This window comes from Mastomys coucha, unplaced genomic scaffold (genome assembly GCF_008632895.1).
Source record: "Mastomys coucha isolate ucsf_1 unplaced genomic scaffold, UCSF_Mcou_1 pScaffold16, whole genome shotgun sequence".
Classification (NCBI taxonomy): Eukaryota; Metazoa; Chordata; class Mammalia; order Rodentia; family Muridae; genus Mastomys; species Mastomys coucha.
Window position 1 is genome coordinate 33,722,008 of NW_022196898.1, and position 6,097 is coordinate 33,728,104.

General features: G+C 46.9%; 1 protein-coding gene across 5 annotated transcripts in view; it reads left to right on the forward strand.

The window, feature by feature from the left end:
• Window positions 1-221: 221 nt before the first annotated feature.
• Window positions 222-6,097, forward strand: part of Fbxw7 (F-box and WD repeat domain containing 7) — a 163,436-nt gene continuing 157,560 nt past the window's right edge. For 4 of the 5 annotated variants that reach the window (XM_031374222.1, XM_031374225.1, XM_031374224.1 and 1 more), the window contains exon 1: window positions 222-1,410. The gene's annotated coding sequence lies outside the window, so the exon portion shown is untranslated. Of the gene's footprint in view, window positions 1,411-2,564; window positions 2,597-6,097 lie in introns of all 5 variants that reach the window. The other variant, XM_031374223.1, reaches the window with a different exon arrangement.

Here is a 6,097-nt window from a genome sequence, read left to right on the forward strand (position 1 = left end):
GACGCGGCCGTAGAGGCGGCGGCGGCAGCGGCGGCGGTAGCAGCAGCAGTCCCGCGGCCCGAGGCGCACCCACCCGCTCGCAGATCGCGACTTCCTCTTCCCTCGGCGCGTCATCAGAACGCGCCACCGCCTCCCAGGGCGGGGTGGCTGGAGATGGGGAGAAAAGGCCCGCAAAGGAGGGCGCAGGGAGGAAAGAGAAGGGAGGGGGAGGAGAGCGGTTGCTAGGCGACTTACGTCATCGCCGGGCGCCGCTCTCCTCCCGCCCCTCTCTGGAGTGAGGCGAGAGCCCCGCACAGAGCGAGAGAGACAGGAGCTGAGCTTCGGGCGCTGCCGCCGCCGCCGGTGAGAGCGTGAGAGCGAGTGAGTGAGCGAGCATCCGAGAGACCCGGCGCCCGTGCACTGGACGCCGCCGAGACCTTCGCCGCAGCCCGGGCCATCGGGAGCCGCGGCCGCCGTCTGCTCCCCCCCTTACCTTCCCGGCCGGCAGCGGCTGCTGCACACGCCGAAGCCGGAGCCCCAGCCAGAGCCGGAGTCGGAGCAGGAGCCGGAGCCCGCGGCCGGGGGGCAGGGAGGCGGCTGCCGCGGATCGGGACTCATAGCTGCTCAGCCGGGAGAGGACGCCCGCGAGGGGCTGGGCTTTCTGCCTCGTCCCGGGGTGTGGGGCGAAGGACCCCCCGAGGTGTAGGGAGGGGGTCCCGGCCGCCGCGACACATGCGGGAGCCGGGAGCGGGGGCGGCGCCGATCGGAGCCCGCCGGGTCCCCAGCCTTGCCGCCTTCCATACCGGCCGCCCGGGGCCGTAGCATCCCATAGCGGAGTGTATGAGCCGGGGCCCCCAGCCCAGGAGCCACCTCCGGGCCGGGGGGGCGGGGACCCCGATGTGAAACGGCCGCGGCGGCGTGGTGAGCGGCCCCGGCGCCGCTGTCCTCTCCTTCCCCTCCCCTCCCCTTCACCCCCTCTTGGGGGGGGCTTCTCCTTGGGCCCGCCGCCGCACCCCGGCTCCTCGGCGGGACTCCAGGAGTTCTCGGCGCCCCCTCCCCGCCCCAGCCCCCCAGGGCGGCGGGGCCGGGGGGGACCCGGGGGGCCCGCTGCAGCCTCCGCCCAGAGGAAACTTTACCCAAACAAAATCTTCGAGCTTTCTGATTGTGACTGTCCCGGGACAAGTGGCCCAGGACGGGCTGAAGCCACAGCCTGCAGGGACCTAGGAAGAGAAAAAGCGGTGAGCGGGGGTGCTGTTGCCGCCGCCGCCTCTATCCCGGCAGCGCGGAAGAGACCCGGGTAGCTGCTTGGTGGAGCGACGCTAGCACCGCTTCTTCCTCAGTTCCGCGCCTAGCCTTCCGCAGCTGCCCGCCTCAGCCCGAAGGAGGAAGGGAGCCAGCCACATTGTCAGCGCCACCGCTCGACTCTGAAGCGTGAGTGGACCCGGGGGAGGGGGACTTTATAAGGTGACAAGTGGAAGCTGGTGGGTGCTTTGATGCTGGAGTTTGGCTATTTTCTCGGGAGGGTTGGCAGTGGAGACCTTTCCTTTCTACGGATGGGAGAAAGCATCAGTTTGCAGGAGTAAATGCAAGTACTTTTTTCTTAGAGGAGCAGTGTCTCCAGAGTGGACGCTTGCACCTTTCTGGACACTAAACCGAGAAAGCCCATGGGCAGCTCTGTCCTGTACCTTTCCTGGCAACCTCATTCTGGCAGTGGTTTTTGTTTCAGGGAAACCCCCATGGATTCCCACGTGGGAATCACTAGAATCAACTCTTACTTTTTTTTTTTTCTTTCCTAACTATTGTTTTTGAAGTTGCCTTGGATGGGAGGATCGTTTTGGTGCACAGGGGAGTTTGGTGCCCCCAACGATTTATTTCTCAAGTCTACAGAGTTCAGTGTGTAGGGTGCTTGGATGTTTCAGTTGGTGCAGGGGAATCCGAGTTCCTAGGATGCACAACTCACTGAAACTTATTTCAGAGAGAGCAATTACCATTTCGTAAAAGTTACTGCAGCTCTTTTCTATCTTTGTGTGTGTGTGTGTGTGTGTGGGATTGTGGGGGAGAGAGGGAGTAATATATTTTAAATGATAGCACATTTTTACTAGGTTTTTACTAGGGACTGAAAGGGCATGCATGCAACTTTTCTTATTTGACTCTACTTGTCAACTTAGAAACTTCATACTCTTTTTAAGAAAGCATTTAGCATTCTGAGTGCTAAATTAGAGGTACAGAAAAGTAATGTTTCACAATTGTAAGGTTAAACTGAACATCTTAAGGCTTAACATACTGTAGGATTTTGTGTAACAAGGAACATAGGTAGTGTAAGACTGAGAATTCTAGTCTATCCAGACAACTAAATGTGGGCAGAGTAAAGATGCTCTGTAGAAATGAATGGAAACCTGGGAGTATCCATTTTTTCTATCCATCCATCCATCCTAACGTCACCATGTAGGGTCATGATTAAGTGTGTTTGATAGGTTTTCACATTTCACAGTGTTTGGGTCCTGTTCTCCCCTCCTCTTTTTAAATGATGAGTCTTCATTGTGTATCAATGTATTTCTGTCTGACCTGCCTTCTCAATCTTTCAGGATACAGTTTGTTTGAGGAATGCTAAAACACTGTGAGTTTGCCTTACCTTGCTTTTATAGATTTTGTTTAATCTCTACTATAATCTGTCCCAACTTTTTTTTTCTGGCTGGGATTAAAAGGTATGTGTCCTGAGTGCCAGTCATGTTGCAGCTTTTTTGAGTACCCCCCTAAATCCCCCCCCCACTTTTTTGGATAACATTGCCCTCCTTTTGGATCGTATAGCTCTTTTATTTTTTGTTAGAAACTTTGTTCTTCATATGCTTTCATAAGACACCCTAAATTCTACTTAAATGGGAATTAACATGAAAATATTGAATGGTAGATTTAACTTTAGATTTAGAATTACATGTGTTTTTGGATCTGCTAACCTTACTTTGTTACCCCAACAAAGTCATGCATTCCAGTTTTGAAAAATATGATGATTGAGAAAGTTAGACTTTCATAGTTTGCTTCTTGGAAAGAAGGGGAGTGTAAACCAAGAAATGGTACTTTGAGTTTGTATTGCATCTAGTCAAAGTTGCTTACTAATTGGAGGATCTGTTTTGTGTGTAAATTGGTTTTAAATTATGGAAGTACTTTATTGAATGTAGTAATAACATTTGCTACTTTCAGTCTTTGAGGTGCCTTTTCTTACCGATGAAGTGGCAATCAAATACAAATTACACAAAACTTTAGGAAAGGTTGGGCTGGTGTGATGACTCTGTGGGTAAAGCTGCTTGCTGTATAAATCTAAGGACATGGAGTCCAGTGTCCAGAACCAAAGGCGGAAGGAGAAAACTCACTGTACAGAGTTGTTCTCTGGCCGCGTCATATGCATAGACATGCAGTTATGCTGCTGGTGTTGGTGGTAGTAAAAATAAATACATTTCTTAAAAATGTAGGAAAGGAAATATTGCCATTATTACTCTTAAGATCACTATATGTCAGGGAATGCCATTGCACATTTTTATTAGGGATCTACTGATTTTGGATGACCCAGGAACAATTGGAGTGTCTGAGCCAAATCTTGGAAAGGCTCTTTAAGGAAGAAAAGAACATACATAAAATGTTAAGGACTTAGAGTTAGAATATGTAAAAGACGAGATCTAATTAGGAAGTTAGCTTGGTGGAATACCTACTTAGAGAGGGAGGTTCTTGACTAACTAGGGTTAAGGTCAGTTTGTGCTTATATAAGAGAATTTGAAAATGGTGTTCCAAAGAAAGTAGCTTCAGGCGATTGGGAGAAATTATATTTTAGGACAGACATTATGCTGGCTTTAGGATTTTATTTCATTAGGAGACTAACAGTTTTACACTGTGGTCATCTAGGGGGCAGCACAGGAGACATGGAAAAGGAAATGTTTTGAATGTTTTTTTTAGCATGATGCTAGTTTCTCATGAGCAAATCAGAAACAGGGCAGCAAACTTTGCTTTGGATGTTAAATTTGGGGTTAAGAGCTAGGTATCCATCTAGTTCATGTGTTAGCTCATTGTTTTTCTTTTCTTCTCTATAAAACTTTTTTTTTCTACTTTCTCTTTCTTATGATTCTATCTCTTGTGCCAGGCTGACCTTGAACTTGCTGTGTGCCTTTTAACTTGTAATCACTCTGCCTGGACTTCCTGAGTGCTGAATGTCCTGGTGTGTGCTGCTGTTTCTTGGTTTGTAGTGCTGAGGATGAAACATAGGCCTTTGTGCATGCTGGACAGGTGCTTCACCAACTGAGCCAAGGCCTCAGGACCCGCCTGCCCCACGTAGCTTTCAAGACTGCACAATAGTTTGGGCAATATGCTGACAGTGTAGGTAGATGGGAGCCACTTTTAAGCCTTTAGGTTTCTGAGATTACTGATACGAAGTTAAGAGCTGAAAAATGAGTTTTAAATTTTGGGACCTGAAGCAGATTGGTGTTGGTGTAAGCACAGGCATCAAAAGGAGAGACAGTTCCCAGAAGATAGGCTTCTCAAGTGAGTGGGAATGATAGTTGGAAAGAGGAGCAGTATGTGACATAGAGGCCACTCAGTCCCAGGGCACTGGATTCTGTTTTAGAAGTAGTTACAGGTTTTCAATAGCACTATTAGATCCTGAGATAGATAAGTTCAGTAAACATAGGACCTTGTTAGGGAACTTACAAATAAAATGGAAGGTTTTTACAGTTTCCCTGCATTATTATAATCTTAAGCTTGGTCTTAATACTAATGAAGTGGGGCTAAAAATTGATGAAAGGGAAGGCTGTTTCTCTTACTTCAGAGATGTGCATTTTTGTGTCCCTACAATGTAGGGGGATGGGGAGCAACCCTGTGTTGGCACAGAAGTGTTAAGGATACTTTTTTTGGGTAAACTTAAAATTAAAAACAATTTAGTATTTAGGAATATTTAAACAAAACAAACAAACAAAAAATCCCAAGCTAGATAATGATGGCACATGCCTTTAATCCCAGCACTCTGGGGGCTGAGGCAAGTGGCTCTGAGTTCAAGGCCAGCCTAGTCTACAGAGTAAGTTCCAGGACAGCCAGGGCTACACAGCTAAACCTTGGCTTGAAAAAACAAACAAAGGACAACAATAAAACATACAAAAAGACTATTCAGGCATCTTTATGGTTAGCTTTTGGTGTTGGCTTTGATAAGGATAAAAGATTGTAAATAAAGATACATAATCATTATGCTCCTTTGTTCGAATTCAGTGCTTTCCAAAGCTTCTTTAGCTTCTTAAGAGAGTATCCAGTTGGCAGAAAACTCTTGGAGTAGATATTTTTAAGCAAGGATGTAGGACTACAATTACTTTAGGGTTAGTAGATAGGATTGGAGTATCTGTTTTATAGGGGTCTTTTTGCTACTTTCCCCATTTCTTAACATGGGTGAAGACATGCTTAAGTGTATTTAAAAGGCAACCTTTTAGGATTAACATGATTTACTAATATTGGTGGGACTCTGATGGGCAATGGTAACATCTATGTTCTTTGCCCTGGCGGTTGTGCTATTTATATGAGAGGCTTGAAGTTTTGTATCTCTGTGTGTCCTAGTACCAAAGGACTTCAGAGTCTGTGTGAGTTATCAGCAATTCATTTAGATATACTTTGAAGATGATTCTTGGAAAAGTCTTGTGGGACAATGGAAAAGATGGGTTGGCAATCTTTCTGTGTGGGTCAATATACTGTGTCATAACTTTTAGCTGTTTATGCCATGTGAAAGCAGCTTTAGATAATATGGAAGTGTGCTATAACTGTTCCAATGGGATCTCATGTATAAAAACAAGAAGTAGATGGATTTGGCCTGTAGGTGGAGGTTTATAGCTCCCTGGCAGAGGACATCTAAACCTACCAGCATTTACTATTGTGAACTACGTTACACTACAAAGCCAAATTGGCCATTACAGGTAGATTCTGTTTTCCAGATGAGATGTGCTCCTTTGGACTGCCATTGTAATGATGATTTGCCTTTATAGTGATAAGAATTCGGATCAAGAAGCAGAGACCTGATGCTCTGTAAATGGATCTGAAAAGTAGAGACCTTCATCTTACCAAAAGATGCATAATTGATGTTTTAGTTACTTTTCTG